The sequence below is a fragment of the Mastacembelus armatus genome, chromosome 7 (assembly GCF_900324485.2).
Source record: "Mastacembelus armatus chromosome 7, fMasArm1.2, whole genome shotgun sequence".
In the NCBI taxonomy this organism is placed as follows: Eukaryota; Metazoa; Chordata; class Actinopteri; order Synbranchiformes; family Mastacembelidae; genus Mastacembelus; species Mastacembelus armatus.
Genome location: NC_046639.1, coordinates 20,868,750 through 20,889,756, shown reverse-complemented (window position 1 = coordinate 20,889,756; position 21,007 = coordinate 20,868,750). Strand labels below are relative to the sequence as shown.

The 21,007-nt window shown below is 38.4% G+C and overlaps 1 protein-coding gene across 1 annotated transcript in view; it reads right to left on the bottom strand.

Annotated features, from left to right (window-relative positions):
- klhdc8b (kelch domain containing 8B) overlaps nt 1-21,007 on the bottom strand; it is an 89,530-nt gene that overhangs the window by 14,535 nt on the left and 53,988 nt on the right. The gene's annotated exons all lie outside the window — the stretch shown is intronic.

The following is a 21,007-nucleotide window of genomic DNA, read 5'->3' as shown; positions in this document are numbered from 1 at the left end:
TACGCTGATGCCAATTTGCACGATGCTCAATATTTTAGTTCAGAACATTTGGTTGTATTTTACTAGATAAGACAACACTAGGGCCATTTGCAACACGTGTAGAATTTTCATTACGACAAACCGGGGAAATACCTCCAATATGCAAAACATTTAGCCACACAGCATGCAATTAATTTGCATGCACGTGTTTGATACTCTGCTTACATGCATACAAATTCCTGACACGTGAAGCAGAACTTATAAGCCGTCTTCTATTGCAAATCATTTCTATAGAGGAATTCTGAATTTTGTTCGAATCTAATGCAAAGTGTTAGTCCAATTTTAGTCCAAGAATTAATGCAAACAAACCCATTTGTACTATAAATTTATTCCCTAGCCCAGTACGAATCGATAAGGAATCGGATTTGCTAAATTCTTATCAATTCCCATCCCTAGTAGAGAAAACACTACCATATAAGACACAAAATTTTGATCAGAATATGGGCACCAGCAGAAAAGTCAAGGACCAGTTCAGGCCTTACATGCATCAGCTGCAGGAATAGCAACAGGGCTACATCACAGGGTGGAGAGTTCTTGGCTTACCCTGTTATCCTCACAAACAATAGCTCCAGAAAGTAGCTGCCAGTTAAATACAAGTGGATAGAAACCAAGTTCCTCAGGGTAGCTGCACTATAGTCTCAGGGTGAAAAGTTCTTCAACTCCATAAAACCTTAAATATGTCACTTCACCACCACAGTGACACAAGCAGGCAACCTGACTTCCTGTGGAAGTGTTACTGGAACAAATGACATCGTGAACCAAACCAAAAAAAACACTAACGGAGTGATGGACAACATTGCTGGAGGCTCACCCTGCCATCACAGCTGCTCTGGCTGCAATAAGCAGCATAATAGTGGATGGAGCTTTCAACTAGCAGGGAAATGGATGGGCAAAGAAATTAACTGTCAATTCAAAATAACATAAATTTACTTTTACATTGTCTCACAGGTGCAGGTCACTAAGCAGTATCTCACCTAGGGCTAGGTGTTTGCAAGGTTACATCTGCTGCAGCACTGGGGGAAAAGACTGCCAGTTAAAGAAACAAGACTGTGCACATAAGACTAGAGAGAGGGCTGAGTGTCTAATTAGTTTAACAAAACAATTGGTAGAGTCATTATGAGGCAGCTGCTGCTTTTCTTCCCCAAAACTTTCATGCATACAAATTCCTGATATGTTTCTCTTTGCGGCCATTTCTGAACTGCTGTTAAAATTCGCTGTTTCTCACTACACGAGAATTAAAGGAAAGCTTTGTTTTCTCATTTCTGTTTGAGGAACAGAAAGTTAGTAAACAACAGAGGGATAAGAGAGAAAAGATGTCTTTGCTGAAAGATGTGTTTAGAAACTGGATACATTTAGAAAACCTGGTTTTCTATAAACAATGAAATGCTTGGGGAAAGGAGAGAAGCGGCACATCAAGCTGTAGATCTGCTGACTGTAGGGAAGTAATGCAGACTTGCAGAGTCAGAAGAGGTGAAGGCAGAGCGACCAGCAGCTGACTAACAGATATGCTGGATGCAACATATCAGCTTTTCAGCCATGGAAAATGGGACAGCCAGATAACATGCAAATGTAGTATGCATACAGGATGAGAGGGATGAGTAGTGGAGCTTTCAAACAAGCATGCACGCTGTAAGTTTTACTGTTATTTTTCTTCCTTGTCTGTAGTTAAATTATCAGGAATAGCCATGACTGTGTTGTTGTCTCAGCATGTCTGCTAGAGGGATTGGAATCGAGAACAAGTTCTCTACAAGAACCGCTTCCCAGTAGTTTGATAGGGAGGAGAGCCTGACCGATATATCGCTTTGCCGATTTTATCAGCCGATATGAGCCTATTGCAGATATATTGGCGAATATGCTGCCAATATTAACATTCTTTTAATGTGTTTAAAATGCGTTTTATATATATATATATATATATATATTCTGTATTGTACTGGTACTGTATTCTATATACATGTATATTCTATATACAGTGCCAGTCAGTTTGGACACATGAACTGAAATGCCATTGCCTGTGCAAGTGTATCCAAACTTTTGACTGGTACTGTACTATAATATACACATAAATAATATTGGCCGATATATCGATATCAGATTTTTTTTTTTTTACTTCATAATATCGGTATCGGCCCCAAAAAACCCATATCGGTCGGGCTCTATTCGATTCCTAGGAACTGTTACTTTGCTTGCTTAACGACCCTGCTTATTGGTTACGCTTTTGTGAATCTCGAAGTGGAACTTACAACAAGCAACAAGCTTCTTTTGCAAATGTTCATTTCTACAGAGGAATTCTGAATTTCATTTGAATCAAATGCAAAATGTTTTCCATTTTTTACATTAAAGAATTAATGCCAACAAACCCATTTGTACTATAATTTATTCCCTAACCCAATGAGAATTGATAAGGAATCTAATTGATACATGATAATTGTTCATTTGAATCGCTAAATTCTTATCAATTCTCATCCCTATCTCTGGATTCAGTTCAATCTTTGTCATTTTTCCTGATGAACTGATAAATTTATTTATTTCACATCTGTCTCCCTCCCCACTACAGTTGGTTCTGCCCTGCGGTTCATGTGTCAAGTATATTTATGTTTAAATACTGGGGCATCAGCAGAGGACTGTTGCTGACTCACTGTACAAAAATAATTAGTAAGTGTCAGGCATAGTACAGATAACTAGTAAAAGCTCAGAGAAAAGTTAGAAAAAAAAATCCAAATGCTTCAAAAAATTCATCTAAAAGCAATTACTGTACAGATACCAGAGGATTCGGGACATAGCTCCCAGTCCAGTAAAAACACCAGTCATGTTTTACAGCATCAGAGGCAGTCAAAAGAAAGCTAGTCAGATTTTATTTGCTAGAATAACATTGTATAACTATATTTTTTTACTCTAGTTTTAGTTAACCTCATTGAAGCACACAAAGTCTGTGATGAGCTCAGATCTGCAGAATTTAACAAAATAACGAAGAAATGTATTCCTGTATTTACTGCTGTTATGTTTTTCCAATTCAAATATCTCCCACTCTTAGAAATGCAGAGCTAAATGAAGCGGCTACTTGAGAACGTTCAATTAATGTTGATACCTGGTACTGTAATTCACTTATTTACGTGGTCATATTGAGAGTGAAGCAACTTGTGTGTCATTTACTATTTACAGTTGTGTGTAAAAAGGCAGTGGTGTGTTCTCACTGCCTCTCACAAAGCTTGTCAAGCAGAGCGTTATCAAGAGACAGAGTGAACCGTTCTACCATACAAACAGGAAAAGCAACATGCAGCATTTTCACTGTTGCCATTTGTCAGCACAAATGATTCATTCTGTTGCCTTTGCCAGCTACAAACTTTGGGGAAACGTGGGCATTAATTTACTTTGGCCGACAATCTTCTTGTTCCAGTTGGACCGATCTAACACACACACACACAGTGGTGGTGATTTGATTGACATATGAGGCAGATATGTGTCCGGTGGACTCAGCTGGAGAAGAGAGAGAGTTTATTTAAAGCTCACAATCAATCCTCCTCCTCCTGTTTCACCCTCCCAGACAGCAGCACTCTGTACCATCACCGAGCTCAATAAGACAGACACACACCTAGAAACGCATATGAGATCCATAAAACACAAGCTTTCAAATACACACACCCAAGTCAAAGATGGGCAGCTTCAATATACATGTAGACAGATATATTTGAACACCTACTGCATAGGTACAGTTTCACCTTAGCATTTTCTCTCTCTTTAAGACATACACAACATCTCCCCAATACAAGGACATGGTTACAAACACCTCTCTTCATTTCCAAAACTCATCTTGATGCAGAAATGGGAAGATATTAAAGAGGAAACAAGGTGGTAATGACAGCAGGCTCTCACTCTGATTGATTGCCAAGAATTTCAGGCAGAAAGCAAACATTTTACACTGCATATGATCACAAGCAACCCTAGACACCAGTCAACAGATAAGTATTTCAAACATAAAACCAAAGAAATGTTACTATCAGCATAAACCTAGTTTGCAGCATTTCAGAGCTGCCCACAGTGGGAACACAATTTGTCCTCTTTTTAAAATACTAATACTACCACAAGGCCTACAAAAAGCAGCAAGCACACACATTTGATAGAAATGTTAAGGCACAAATCTGACTTTTTGTTCTATAGAAATAAGATGCTATAGAAATGTTTTCTTTCTGCATGTTTGCCAGTAACTGCAAAACAGCCCAAAATCAAGCTAATTTGCAGATTCTGGAGTCCATCGTAGTCATTTCTGAGCTCTAAAGCCCAGCATTGCATTTTCTGTAATCTGCCACAGACACCAGTGGTGGAAGAAAGAATCGCAACATTTCAGTAAAAGCAGCAACAATCCAGTAAAAGCCAACGTCCTACATAAGTAAAAGTTAGTACTGTAGTAACATAAATGTACTGCACACAAAATGTACTTAAAGTTACAAGAAATTTAAATACATCCAGTAAAGTACATGTTTCTCAAACAGTGTACCCTTGCGAAGTCACGGTTCAGAGTTTGCGGCCTCAGTTAGCACAGATTTTTCCTTAGAACCTAACAAAAAATTGTTTGCGCAACGCCTGCAATTTCCCAGGAAAAGGCAAATATCCTCCGCAATTTTAACACTAAATTATTAAGAACATGCTATGTAGTGGTTGGGGTGAGGTGAAGGATCAAGCAGGACCCAAATGCAGGACACAGTCTTTTTTATTAATTCCTGGACACACCAGGCTCAGGCACCATGGAGAACACTCTCTGACACAAGCACTATAGCAGCCATCAAGGCAACTCGGCGTCGAAACAAAATAAACTAATTGTCCAGAAGACACTCTGCCACTTGGTGTACAAATAAAACTCTCTCCTTCTCTAACTCAGGCACGACATGAACGAACATAAATCCTCCAGCGAGGAACAAAGGAAATCGGGACGTATTTATACACTAAAACAAAAAAGACTAATAGAACACAGGTGACACAAATTCAAATAATGGAACATAAAGCTATCTATGACTAACATAGGTGACCTGGAAACTTGGAAACCAAAATGAAAGTCCAAAACCGGAAACATAATTCCCCCATCATAACAAGAACAATATAATTTACTTTATTAAGATGAGTTTGAAATGAAATTAAAGTGTTTTGGCAGCATATTTGGGGCTATATTTAGGTTTTAAACTATAAAAATAGGCATTTATAGGCATTTTTTTTGACCACATCCACAATTCGCGGGTGCTCTAGGAACCCCCACAGATTTCGAGGGTTTACTGTATACAGCACACAGTATTGACATACTTTCCACCACTGCCAACTAGACTGCTGCAACATGAAGTGAAAGCCAAAAAACATCTTTGTAAATTCATTTGTTTTTCCCCATGATTAAATGAGGCTGTGGTTTGATCTAAGCTAACAGGTAATTGGTTGAACCAGCAGAATAGCAACCTCAGCTTATTCCTTCAGTGGAATTCCGTGATTGGCTGTGGTTAAACAATCTTTAAATTATCCTGTACAGTGAAATGTATAAAACTATAGATGTAGTTTCTGACAATTTAACATTAGACAATATATCATCATGTTTATATCTAAGACATACACTTGGTTAACCTTAGTGTTTCGACCTAGTTAAAATGGAAATGCTGTAAATACCCTTTTTGTAAATACTGTTTTACTTTTTGCAGTTTGCTAAAATTGGCTTATCTTATGTATAATGGTCATTTGTACTGCCTGGATATATTTCTTAAAAACAGATTGTTTGCAAAAAGCTGCTATAGCAATAAGCAAATAGACATTATGTGTTTGAATCAACTCTTGGATGTCGCGCAACCCATCTCTGAAAAAGTACTACCTAAGCCAAACTGAAAAAATGACTCAAATTATGAGGATACACTGTATCCCAAATAATATGAAGTATTATTGTTGAGATATTCCCATATCAACACTCAGTGTGTGAATCATTACTCATTCTGGTGGTGGTAGAACAAAGAGAAAGAGTTGAAAGGAGCTTGGTCACAAGCGTCTCCACATGCTCAGCTGAGTTACATTAAGGTTTACAATGGTGGTACAGTGATCACACATCGTCCCTATATGGGTGAGTGCATCCTGTGACACTGATGATGAATCCTCAGCGACATGAACAGGCAGGGTGACATTTATCAGTGCGAGACGCTTCGGCTGCTTCAGTCAGCCAGAAACAAGTGAACTCAAACCAACCCAGGACTATAATTAAAAAAAAAAAAAAAAAAGAAAACATGTTTAGCTAATGAACTGAAATGCCAATTAACAACAATGGTAGTCTTGCTTTCTTGAGAGCAATTATAAACTGTTATGTAATAAATCAGATATTTAATTGACCCAGCCTAAGGGTTAAGGTAAATACTACATAACGACTCCTGCCTGGGGGCATATCTGCCTCACTTTACCTGTCTTTATCTCTGATGTCAAATAAATGCAAAATGCTAAAATAACAAAAAAGCAGTCAGTTAATAAAAGGCTTTGATATTACCAAAGGAACTAAGAGCAAAAAAATTATTTCTCCATTACTTTTCACAGGGAAACCCACCAGTTCCTATTCTTTCTGTGCCGCCTCATATGTCAGCAGGTCTTTTTAATACTCTGTTGAATCACAAGTTTCACAGTGCTATGAAAAGGCTTCAAAACATTCCTCGTCTTGCCTATTCTTTCCTTGCTTAGCCAGATTTTCTGCTTGATCCACTGGTGCAAAATAAAGTCTTTAAAAGTCTCTCTCCCTGTGCGTTTCTTTATCGGACTCTGATAGTGACCATTTATTCCCCTCGTCTCTGCAACTGGATTTACATCCTAGACAGACTGATAATCGCATCCGCTCACATATACACACACTCATGAATGCTTTGTACAGCTCGAGGCAGTGGCTGCAATGCAGGGTTTGATGAATAGAACTCTACTATCGATTACAAGGATCAATGCACCAATCCACACGTCTTATGAGGATTGAACGGATGTACACAGCACTAAGGACATTATGCACAGACTAAAGAAGGATGGTGAGGACCAGAACACAAACTGCAGGTTTCACCAGACCTCCTTGGCCACTCAGTAATCCTAAAATAAAAATATTCATGCTCCTAACATTCCTATGAATGAGTGGACTTCTATCCAAACGCGGTGCAAATTTGATCTGAAGTTCATCTCCCATCGTTTGCCACCTCTTGACTATCATTCCTTAATGCAGAATTGCATGGTGAGCAAAATCAGAGCTGATAGCGAAATATGTTGTGCAAAAATGCACAGCTTCCAAAAAGGGGAAAAAAGCAAAGGAAAAAAAAAATCCAATACTTGAACATCAGATTTTGAAATCGGAGTAGCAAAGAGGAGATATACAAGCCAGTGTGTAAACATGATAGAAACGATTCAGAAGGTTTGGAGGGTCTGACAGCAGCTGACAGATTTTGAGTCACCACTCAACACCTATGCAGCCTCCTCTCCCCCCAGGCAAGGAACCGCATCACTGATTTGCACACCGTTCATTATTCAGCAGGCTGATTTAATAGAAAGAGATGTAATCAGCAGGATGATAACAAATCTGTTTGATTGTCTCTGCAATCACAGGGAAATATCAGATGTAGCACTGTGAATAACAATAGCAGCTATGACAGCTGGTGTTTTAGGGCCACCATGGACCGTAATGAAAATGCAGGGATGATATTCTGTCAGCATTTCTCTCTTTCAAGCTTAAGCCCTCCCACTCATTTCACTGATTCTAAAGTTACATGAACTCCTTTTCTCTCTCTAACCTTTCTCTCATGAACTCTGTACTTCTGCCCAACAGCGACAAGGTGGAGAAAGTTTGAAGGTAAGTCAATTACTGTGAAAAACAGCCCACAGTGTGTTCATGCTGTAGCAGTGAGGATGTGTTTTTTTTTTTTTTGTCAGTTAACCTGCATACATCGTGACCACTCCTACAGTTTGGACAGGATTTAAGGATCAGTTCACATTTCTCGTGCTTTTCTGGGGCTGTCTGCACTGACATTCAGTCGACCAATCAGCTGCCAAACAGAAACGGGAACAAGCTGTAAATGTGCAAATTCGATGATCAATCCAGGATCTGCAGCCACTTTTATGATAAAGGCTATTCCTGTGTACTGACACACCATTTCCAGTCTATACGACAGCTTGACTTCATGTACTTTTGGAAATCTCCCCCTTCCCCTCCCTGAGACAAACATCAAAGATATGCAAACCAGCACAACATATTCTAGCAGCTTTTTAATCAGACTTGTCATAGGAATCATTACAGGTTTGTGCATCCCCGCTGCATGTGATCAGGAATTAAGGGATTGGGTCTGTTATTATCAAAGACACTGCAATTTACTTAAAAATGTGTAGGCTCACTTATCAGGACCGATTAATCTTATACTTAATTGGCTGTGTCACTGAAACTATTTCCCATTAAAGAAACACTAAACCTGGTGCCCATGCTATAGATTCTTCTGGAGGTACATGTTTGATCTCTGGATGGACATATCTAAACCCAGGAAAACACAGCACACTTATCTGTATGGCTAGATGCTGCTGCATGCAAGTCATTTGGGTGAACTGGGGCATTAAAGGGATAAATATGTAGCCAGTGTTTGTATGTTGTGAAGAAAGACTGGGTCTCAGAGAAAACTATGCAGAATAGATTCACAGGGTGAAAGAGCAAGAAGCTTAGAGGAAACACATTCCCTCAGACACTGAAAGGAGCCCTGAGGAAGACTGATGGTCTGGTGTAAACGCTGCCACAGAGGACACACTGACAAGGTCATGTTCAAGAGATGATGAAGTTCTGCCTATGGAGAGATTGAGAAGCTTTGTTCAACTACATATTGTGTGCTTTCAGCATGAGCCTTTGAGCGAGTGTTTATGGAAGTCGGGCGTATCAAGTGTTTCTACAAGCGTCTTAATAAAACCTTGACTTGCCTGACAGGTGATTTAATCATTCTGGATCGCCTCCTTGTGAGGAGAAGAAAACTGACTCTATTGACTTAGTGGTCAATAACTCAAGGTCATTACTGTAATTACATTCAGCAGACTATATCGGCTCTGATATTAGTGATGTATTATACGTTTATTAGTAGAAAGCCTGCTGCAAACTGCCGTGTAGTCATTGTCAGTATTTCTCTTTGCGGGTGCTTAATTGAACAGGCTGCTCTCAGAGGCACACAGACGCTGTTTTATTCCTCTGACAGCCACTTGCTACAAAATGGGGCTGATGTCACTAAGGTCACGAACGCTTTTCAGTGCATAGGTAGCAATGTTAGCTGAAAATGTTAATAGTAAAAGTACATCACACTAGTCTGAGCAATTAGCTTTTTCATGCACCTAATAACTCTTGTAGTACTTCTGGCTCTAGTGCTGTAATGTGTTTAAACTGCCTTAAACTACTGTCATGCACTTTGAATAACAGTTAAGGAGCAATTATACTGTTGCTCAGTGACGGGTCAGGCTTTAGAAATGCAGTGCTAGGTATTGGTTTTAGTGAATGCATATGCATAGAAAAGAGGTTATTTACTGAAACTATTATACTTTTCTGAGGATTAGAGTATGTGCAATATAAACATACAGTGATTAAATTATCATGTGATTATGTATTTATCTTTTTACCTATATTTATGTGTATGTGATTGACAGGCTATATCATTTCTTTGGGATTAATAAAGTACATGTCTATCAGTCTCTCTAAACATGGTGCTTATAATGTTAATGTTTATATAACAGCTACAAGAAGCTCTTTTATTTCATCTTCAAGCTTTATTTCAATGTTATTGTTTATGTGTGTTGGTGACGTCCTGATTCACTGCCCCCACTAATCATGTGCCTAATTGCATCTTGCTGATACAGTATTAATTTCCAAGAACACACACAACCAGTGCTCCCCAAGGAACAGAAGATACATGGGATAGTTATTACGCACATGCAAGTACTTAATTAAAATCAGGTATATCATGAGCCTTGTGTGTTGCTAACCTACATATAAACACATTTTTACCATTAGCTGGAGTCAGTGGTAAGAGATCCAGTTAGGGGTCAGTCTCAACCACCAGTACAGATGTCATGTTCTGAAAATGGCTTGTGGAGAGACGGGCCTTGTTAAAGCATGTGGCACTTCATAATTAATCTGTTTTCATCAACCCTCCCCCTTCCTTTCTTCATCCTCTCCTCACTCAGACCACAGCTGGGAATCTCCACTGCAATGACAGGTCCAGGAAGCTTTTTTCATACAAACACAGCAGCACTCCCTAGGCTCTATTTATAGGCTTCCTGGCACAGCACGCCTTAGCCAGTAACAGTCTGAATAGTAAACTGGTCCTTTAATCACAATCTGCAATGACAGATATGTAACGCCTATACTGCAGTGACACAGCTTCATATTTATTACAATTACAGTTATTTCCAGCACCTGTCATTTAACAGATCAGTAAAGATGCATGAATATAATAACCATGAATCTAGTGTGTTACAATGCTGAATACTGATAAAGCATCATTTAGAACTGACATCCCTACTAGCTTTGAAAATGCATGGCTAAACGTACTTATAAATCCACACTTTCTTATAATCATCAATAAGGCTAACCATTGTTTTTCAAACAGCAGAGAGTTGTGTCTCAGCAGGTTTCAGGCCACATCAGTCAGTCAGTCATTTTCCTGCTATGAATTTGGATTCCATCTCTTGGAAAATAAATTTGCTTCTCTGGCATGACATAAGAGTCATGCCAGAGATGTTATGTCTTACTTAACTGAAAAAAACAGTTTTGTTTCTTACAATAGTGAAATATGGAGTCACCCAGGGCTCTGTTTTTGGCCCTTATCGCTCTTAATATTTTACCTCCTGGCGAAACTACACTCATTCATTGAATTAATTTCCACTGCTATGCTTATTATATTCAGCCAAAGCAATTGACCCTTCTCGAATGATTAATTTAAAGACACTTGGGTCACACAATGTCACATTATTTCCTAAATTCTAATTTGCCAACCCATCAGGGACACCAGACTTATGATCAGTGCCAACGCTCAAAAACTTTCTCAAAACTAAAGTTAAAAGTTTTGGTGTAACATTTGACCAGCACAGCTTGTTCTTTCACCTACATTTGTAACAGATTAAATTCTGTCTTTTCTGTCTATGGCAGATGCAGTCACACCTTTGTGTCGTCCACACATTTTGCTTTCAGGCCTGGAATGTGCTATTACTCAAAGTCTACAAATGGTTGAGAACACTGCAGGTACAATTTTAAATCAAGCCAGAAAATTTAACTGCATCAGTATCTCATTGGCTCCTTGTCAGATCAGACGTTAAGAAGCTCCTAATGATTTATTATAGGGTGTTTTTTTTTATATCTGATTCAAGGGCCTAAGGAGAGAGGAGGCTGTATCCTGGAAAGACTGTAAAGCCACTTCAGGCAAATTTCTGATATTGTGACACATAAAGTTTGGCTTCATTTGTTTATGGATACATCTGCAGCATTGCATCTTTTCTGCTGTGCAGCATGGTGAGTAAAACATTTTGGAAGAAAACAAATCACAGTGATAACCTGTTGCATTTCACCACAGCTACAACCCCCTGAACGAGCACTGGAAAGCCCCTTTTGGTAATGAAAGCCATTATCAGGATGAGTTGAGAGAAGAAACGGGATTGAAAGAGAGTTAGAAATAGAACAGGTGAGGTAAACAATAAAAGAGTTATGTGAGTTTCACAAGCTAAACGTCTCCTAATCAAGTGCCAATTAAAAAAAACATGCATGTAAGCTGAGCTTATTACTGTGCAATGATCTGTTGGATAAGTTAAGGATACAATTTGAAAATATACATTAGTCCTAGGTTTGATGTAGATTTTTTATGCTGTACTGTAAACAAGATATAGAACCTTCAGATATCTATCATCTTACTTCACTTATTTCTACAATTGTTGAACAATTACATTTAAAATAAATAAATCAGTATGAATACAAAAGCAAAAGGAATGGATTAGTGTCTTTCTATGTTGCAACATAAGCTACAACCATCAGCATATTATACTAACCAGCTTACTACCTATAAAACAGTGCAGAAACAGCCTCTGCCCTTGTCCAATATGTAACATTTGCAGTAAAACTGTTATGTTTGAATTAAGTACTGATTATATATCCTTGTTATACCAATAATACAGGGTCTATCTAGCTTTGCAGTGTTGCTTCTTTATTTACATCTAATGCATTAGCAAATCATTAGGATGCTTACTCTGCCTGGGGCCTTGCTGTTAGCTTTAGCCTCAGTGTTTTAGCATAATATTATGTACGCAGCTATGCATGAAATCTGCACACAGCAGGACACTGCTGCCATTTCAGCTGGCAAACACAACCCTTCCCTGCTAAAAATAACATGCCTGCTGATGTCTGACATTAAGGATGCATTGTTTCAAAACTAATAATACTGTGCAGGAAGTGCACCACTGTAAACTCCATAAATGCCTTATAAGAAATGAAATCTTGACTGGCACAGCAGCAGCAACTGAGGGTGTAGCTAAATTGTTATTCTGACACGTTTACATTACATTTATATATTTTATATATATATATATCCATCTTAATAAATCCAGATGCCACTGTAAAAATCAATAATCTTTGACATACCCAGTAAACTAGTTTGGATGACCTTTTGGGCTTTCAGAATTGAATCTGGAAATGCTTCACTTCACCAAGTAATCTGCACCATCAGTTCTAACAGCTGAGATCGAAAGGGAAAAAGAAGGAGAGAGCGAGGAGAGTGAGGAAACATTCCTACTAGAAAACCCTATATTTCTAACAGTCTAAGGAGGGGAGTGTTTGATTGGCACACCAGGGAAAACAGGTGCAGTTTAATCACTCGCGTGAACTTGAAAATCCATTTTAACTTTCACACAAGTTTCAGCCAAACAACTGCACACAACTTTTTAGCTGAGGAGAGAAAATATCAAATCAACCCGGTGACCTGGTTCAGATGCCAGAGATGAGGACGAGACCCAGGGCACAAAGCATTGACTTAACTACAAGCCAATCACCACTTCACATAAAGGGCATTAGGAGAACACAGAGTTTAGGGCTTCACTTGTCAGTCAGCATTTTCACAAAAACAGGCTTGTAACCTTAAAATGAAAATTCTGCAGGTGTCTGCGATTTCAGTATCCAGCTACAGTGGCTGCATTATCCCTGTAAAATGTCATAATTTCACACTACAGATTACATATTAATTATAGTATTGATCAGAATGTCCTTTTCCAAGTGGTGCACAGTGTTTAACAGAGAAAGTTCCTAATTAGGCACAGAGCCTATACTAATCAGAGACACTGCTAAACATATTTAAGGAAGCCTGAGAAAGAAGAGCAGTGTTCACAGTTTTTAGCCACATTGACAATGTGGTAAAGATTGATAAAGCTGACTCATCTGTGTGTTGCTCCCACCTATTACTTTTCATCTAGAGCCATAATAGTTTGGTTTATGTCCAAAAATTATGAATAGGAAAACTAATGGTATTCCCAAGAGCTTCAATTCTACTACTACTTCAAAGACAGTTAGAAAATGTCAGTATTCTAAAATGTTAATATATGATTTGCAACATTGTAAAATCCTACCAGACCTGTGTAGATGAGTAAATTTACAATCTAAATGGAGACAAAGTCATGAATAAGCCTTATGCTTTGTTTATACTAGTGGGTGCAACATGAGGGTAATTTCCCAGAAAATTACACAAGCGACTACAATAATTACAGCCACATTGTGCAAATTAATAAGAAAAACAAAATATTTTTCTCCAGTACCTCATTCCTCTTTTAATTATCAGGCCCAGTTAAACACATGCTCACACAGTTGGACTAGAGACTAGAGACTCATGCTGAGCAGAGGGTCAATTAGATTGGCCACCTTTCTCAGCAGTCTAACCGTGACTGTTCTTTCTTAAATCCCTTAACAATAAAAGAAAACAATCTACTTCAGCTATAAGCAATGGTATGTACTGTATACAGTGAAGAACAAAGGATTCTCGAGGATGAATATGACCCTGTGAGACCAACAAAACAGCAGTAGATGTTCATGTTATGTCCTTATTCTTAAAATTGAACATTACACAGACTTGGGGGCATGAAATCAGTAGTGGTGTGAATCTAAGAATGAAAATGTCTCACATTTTCTCAACTACTGCCTCACATAAGTATGCAAACATTCATACGAACCACATTCGGGCATTTACAACATCCGGCATAAGTGGAAAGTCAATCAAACAAAGAGAAGCAACTGCGAAGAGACCCAAAAGCCTACAAAGAGGCACAAAGTGAACACAGTAACTACAGAAATATACAAAACAACTAAAGCTTCAAGTTTTTAAAAATGTTAGAATAATACATTTCATTTCACAGACAGAAAAATGACTGAAAGCCTCCTTGTGTACAGGTACAGTGTTGACAGAATCTAAAGCAATGTGAAAGGGCTCAATTGGCAGCAATCATCTCAAACACTATGTTATATCTACAGTATTTTTAAAAAAAGGACAAGATATTTGGTGATAACAGCAGTAATAATGTGTTTGATGGAGTCATTATATACCCATAATGCTGTGCAGCCATAAGAATAATAAAAAGAGTAAATGGAGTGAGCTGTTTATTGCTGGTTTAAGTTCACACTATGCTCTCACACTGAACTTTATGCAGTTATGTTAACAGTGCTGTGACGTTCACAGGCCTGTTGACCCAAAACAAGGCAGTGTGCACATGAAAAGCAGATCACTTCATGATCTACTGCAGGTGCTGCAGCTTTCTTGGTTTCTTTCAGTAGCAGATACTGTATCTTCCACCCAGCAGTGAACAGCAGAACATCCATTAACCCTGCACGCCGCTCTGCTTTTCAGCCTGAATGCTGATGTGGGGAACATTTAAATGCAAATCACCGTGATTAAAACATTTCACAGACTGTACAAAAATGAACAGGTAATAAACCTGCTCAGTATTAGTAAAGGCCAAGAGGGTTATAACCTCTATTAAAGAGCATAATCACATAACAGCTCTCTTTTACACTCACATGTCCACTGGATAAACTTCACAAAACATTCCACTAAGCTACAAAATCAATATGTATAAATCTAAACCTACTTGTCCGATTTGTCCTCTGTTGCCTTTACTCCTCATTACTATTCTCTTGTTCTATATGCACTATGTTTCTTTTTATGGTCTCGTGTGGGTGGAGGCTGCAAGCCAAAAGCCTCAGTAGGACACTGTATATGAATATGTTGCTGTTATTGTTGCTTTGATAGCTACATCTAGGGTATTGTCACGTTTGTCTCTGCTGCGGTGATCTATAATCTCCACGTGTCAATCACAGCACTGCCGCCGAGCCAGTTTCCATAAGCACAACAGCAGCACACGCTCAAAGAGGAATGAAGAAACTGACATAAAACAAAACAAAAAACAAACAAACAGGAAAAAAAGCAGGAGGAATTTAGAAATAAATACCAAAACACATATATGACAAAACTGCAGACCCCCTGACACACACAAACACACACACACACATACACACGCAAATCACAGGTACAGCTTTCCTGCTCATACTCTCATACTGTGCATTGAATTTATGTGGAACGACAATGGAGTTTTACACAAACCAGGTGTGTTTGTGTTTTAGCTTTTTAATCACAGATCTGTGTGCTTCCCTCTCCATTGTTGAAACTCTTTTTGTTGTATCAACAAGACTGGACTACCATCATGGTCTGTGCTTTTCCACTATGAAAACATTTACAGCAAACTGTCACAGCTGGAATATTAATATAAACCAGTAGGACAGACATTGAATGAACGCAGCTTGTATCTGAAATCATTTTAACACTCCTTTTATAGTTTTTACAATCTTCTCCACTCCTGTCTATATTTAGCGAAATAATATTCAGATATATCCCAACAGCATTATTCAGATGTTTTAATAGCAACATGATCATCATCCTCACAATGTGATTCTGGCTTTTTTAAAACAATGTATCACATTCACAGATGCATACATGAATATAATACCTCTGCTGCTCAAAGCTTCAAAAACATCAAATAATTTCTGGGCAAAGACAGATTTTTAAAAATTAATCGTCAAAATTAAGGCAGCAGAGGCCGATTCATGACTTTTAGACCCAAGTGAGGCTTCAAAACAGCTGTGTCTTATACAAATACAGAATATTATTATCATAATTACACATACACTCAGTGCTGCGAACCTACATCCACACCTAAACCACACACCAGCCCATATGCCATTCACTATGACAGCTTTTCAGCCTGGCTCCTCTCAAAGTCGGGGTGAGAATAAGGCCATTATCCTTCAAAGCCAAAGACATTAACCTGACTGAGAGCATTCACAAAAGAAAAACCAAATCTTATATCACATGCTGACAGACACGGGGAGGAGTGAAAGGAAGCATTGTTAATATGGGTGGATGGAGGTTAGCCTGACTTATAAGAATACCTATAAATGATACACACACACAAACACACAGAAAGATCCTTCTCCATTGACAATCCATATACTCTCCAAGACACACACCAAGATGAAACGCCTCTTTCTTTAGCATATGTCATTTCTCCAAAGTGTGTGTGCACTTTGTCTCAGAGACACACAACTGGGATATATGCACAAGGTAGCCACCCTGCCCAATAATAGATTTTTATGGTTCAATCCTTTCACCCAAAATGAGCAAGTAAATCATCCAGAGTTCATTTGCAGTACATCTAATCATCCTCCTTCAGATGGCTGCACCACAGCCAGAGGACATACCACAGTCCCAGTCATTTGGCACTTTCTGTTCTGTGCAGACTCTGTTCCCACTGTTGTCTGGGCTCCAAATGTCAAACGTCCAAATTAGATTTCTTACTGATCAATATACAAATAGAAGCCTTAATACATTTAGAAAAAGTCTTTACATACAGTATTTTCCCAAAGAGCAACACTTCAGCATCAGAGCTTAATTATTTAACTTTCACTATTACAAATAAGAACCTCCAGACTCTGAGGGTGTATTAAATGGCGAATGCTAATACTAGTGTGGAAACATGCAGGGATGATGTTAATGTGTTGATGTTTAACAGATAATAATTAACATACAACATAAACCTTTTTAAAGCCTTCCTGAGAAATTACAAGGAACATAAAAGGGCTCTGCTTTGAAAAATATACTGTCTGGAGGAAAAAAAAAAAAATTAAGTTCAGTAAACCTATGAGGAGTGCCTGAAAACACACCTGGTCTTTGTCCTTTATTGTGAATAAACAGATTCATGAATATTCACATGTGTGCAAATGAGCCCCAGCATCACGCAATGTCCACTGCTCTCTGGTCTGGTAGTCCAGAGAAATCACTGTGTTTCAGGACCAATATGCACCAATATCTCCTCTTTGCCCTATAGCAGTCACAGAAACGACCAACCTACTACTTCAACAAAGTGATCACAAACAAATCCACAGAAATGTATCTGAACCTGAACAAGATGAAGCCTCTTACACCTGCACCACCTTTTCTTCATGAGGAAGGAGGAGGTCATTATGAAACTTCCAAGGAAATCTTGCACTAAGTTGTATAAAATAGTAATTTCCAACCTTCCCAAAAGTCTTTGGGGAGACGATTCACTTGTTCACACATGGCATTCTACTGAAGGACAGGTACAGGACAGTAAGTGTCATTTCCAGTCCAGTGGTGCACTGCAATCTCTGTGCCAAGAGTTACTTTGTCATGCAACATCTGCCATCTGCCTGCTTGGACCAGGTCAAGGTTACACGAGCGGTTGGTGATGCTTTTGCTTAGTTGAATTTGTGAATGCACACCCAGATGAAGTGCTCTTAATTCACACAAATTGATTTATGTGTTGAATGTCTCTCTCACTTTTACTTTCTTCAGACTGACAACTTTATTTTAACTATGCCAGTTAGACAGAAGATTAATGAGCGAGTCCTACAAGTTATATGAGGTGATAAATATCCTCTTAGGAAAAGGTGACCACAGCATCCTCAAACTGTCAAGGGGAAAGTCCTTTTTAAAGGCGATAAAAGCAGGGGATGTGACTGGACTGTCAGAGACACACTGGCTGTAATGTATGATAATCTATTCCTTCAGATGGGTGCACCAATGGGTACACTGGGTGCCCCTGGCCACAAAATTAAAAAAAGAGTGCTGACATGTCCAGGCCACGTTGGGTATGACACACTTCACTGCCCTTCATGCTGTGTTTTTTAATTCATGAAAGCAAAGCCTGGAAAGTTAAGTTGGTTATTAAATGAAGAGTTGACAGATAAGTCAGTGTTGAAGACTAACACTTCATGTCTTCATGGTTTTTTTTTTTATGCCTTTTTTCAAGTCCAAATTTAGTTTTCTTTTTTTCCTTCTTTCTTTTCTTCCTGAAACTCTTAAATGCCAGTCAAGCTGGATCAAATCACGACTCAGCTCAAAGAGCTTTGACCAACGCCAATCTATGTATGAAACTATGAATCATCACAGTTTCACTGAAGCTATTCTGAGGCATTACTTTAGTGAATCTAACATTAACATTATTTAGACTCTGGGGGTTTGATTCAGATCCAGTCCATGAAGCTATATTAGTTATAAATTACATTTAGACAATGTATCAGCTATCTGCAGTATGTTGACTGACAGCAAAATGTTTTAAATCTTATCCATCATACAGTCAACATTGAGTCCTATTATGTTGTATGCCCATGTATTTAATATGAATATCTATTATCGGTTGTAAGTACTTATACTGTACTCTCAATGTCTTGATAAAAAAAAGGCATAAAATGTGTCCCCATGCCTAATTATAACTGTAGGATGAGTCATATTTTTATATCATGGTGTTTCTGGTGCACTCATTGAGGTTGGTTAGCAGACTGTATACAGCAGTAGAACAGATGTGAGTTGGAGAGCAACAAACATAATTCATGTCTCTGATAATCCAGGCAGCATACCTGCAGAGTCAACAAGCTCTAGATTTTGCACCTGCAGCTGCACAGACACTGAGTCAGCGAGTTACTGACAGTGATTCAATGAGTTAGACAGCGAGCGAGTTATTGACTGAGTCAGTGAGTTAATGACTGTCTGTGAGTTACTTATTGACAATGAGACAATGAGTTATTAACGGTGAGTTATTGACAGTGAGTCTCAGAAATTTACAGTGAGTTATTTATTGACAGTGAGTCAGTGAGAATAAAAAATGTTGCCTTGCATGGATGTGCAGCTCACCAACGTATTATTTGGATGACCCAGGGGTCTACAACACAGATAAATAGGCTAAAACAGAATACACAAAATAATCATTGATTTTAGTCTCTGTACAAGATTTGGAAAAATAAAACACTGGCCTTGTACCTTAAATAAGAGTTACACTATTATATCCCAAGAAAGTGTAGTAGCAAGGGGGATGTAATTATTTTTATTTTCACACAGTCACCTATCAGCTGTCTCATTCTGATTAAAAACAGCCGTAATTACAGGCTAATATATGAGGAGGCTGGCTGTTCTGTTTTCATGCTGCTAAAAATGAGATTTGGAACAGATGCTGTGATGCTAGTACAAAATAACAATGTGGGCAAATTAAACCTTATCATAGCTCAAATCATCCTGTTCTCAAGGCAATGATTTTGTTTTGTTATGGGTGCTAATCCTTCTCTGTGCAGCAAAATGCAGCCTTAAAGAAAAGAGATGAGTATTAGATATATGCTTAATATCAGTCACAGATTGGCAGCAACTGATGGAAAATTTTGAACCACTGAGGTTTTTGCTTCATTGAAATCGGGAGGTAAGTTACAATATTACATCCATTACATTTATGCACGTGTTCAGTTATATTTTATGCAGCCACAATTGTATGTGAGCCACATCTCGTCAGCAAAAATCCATGTGGGGGCATTTATTAGTTTTTTCCACTGGTCAGAAATGTAGTGCAAAAGGACTTCATCTGCATCATGATCAGCACTGATAAGTTCTGACTCAACTAATGCATAATCTTCCTATATTTAGGTTGGATTATGAGCACAGAACAGATCGTGTTCTCCCTGCATTCAAAGTGCTCCAGGGTGCACACACTGCAGAAACCAAACCCACAGTTATTTTGAGCTGCATACACAGCTGTGCCTTCTCTCTTTCCCTCTGTTGTATCCAGATAAATGAAAGTGACAAGGGATGACCAGTCACAAATTCTTAGATCAAATGTGAAATCTACACTACTTTATCCATTGTCAAAGCACTGGTTAGATAAAGTGTTGAGTAAATAAAATGCTATATCCTAGACAAAGCCTCACATGGTTCTATAAAAGACATCAAATTAGAAGTATGTGATCTGCTTAGTTTTTAACTATGGCCTTAAGTCAACACCCCACAAGCTTTTGTAGGGCACTCTTTTTGCATTGTTTCAAAGTTGTTGACCAGCCACCCACACATACACTGTGCAAGAATTAAGCAGTAAAAGAAAAATTATTCATTATTTAACTACAACAATTTCTTAAATATCAGCTTCAACTGATGACCCTCCACAGGATCTGTGCCATGCAGAGGTTAATGCATAACTGGAGGGACAGAAATTGTAGAATGACGTGAAACAGAAACACTAAATCTTTTCATATACTACAGCCCCATTACAAGGCAATGGTAAACAGACTTGTGGTGGTACAACACTTTTCTACACACTCAAAAATGCTTTACAATATTTGCCCATTCACACACTCACACTAATGGTGGCAAAGCTGCCGTACAACCGTTCACACCCATAACCATTAGTTCAGTGTCTCGCAGGGGATCAAACCTCCAACTCTATAGTTATTGGACAACCTGCTCTACCTCCTGAGCCACAGCCACACTCAGAAAATATAAACAATCAAAAACACAATTACATAGAAACCTGAATACTCCACTGTAAACATTACTTTCAATACTCAGTCATTATTGTAATAGCTTAAAAGGTAATCTGTTGCTGGCCCACACTG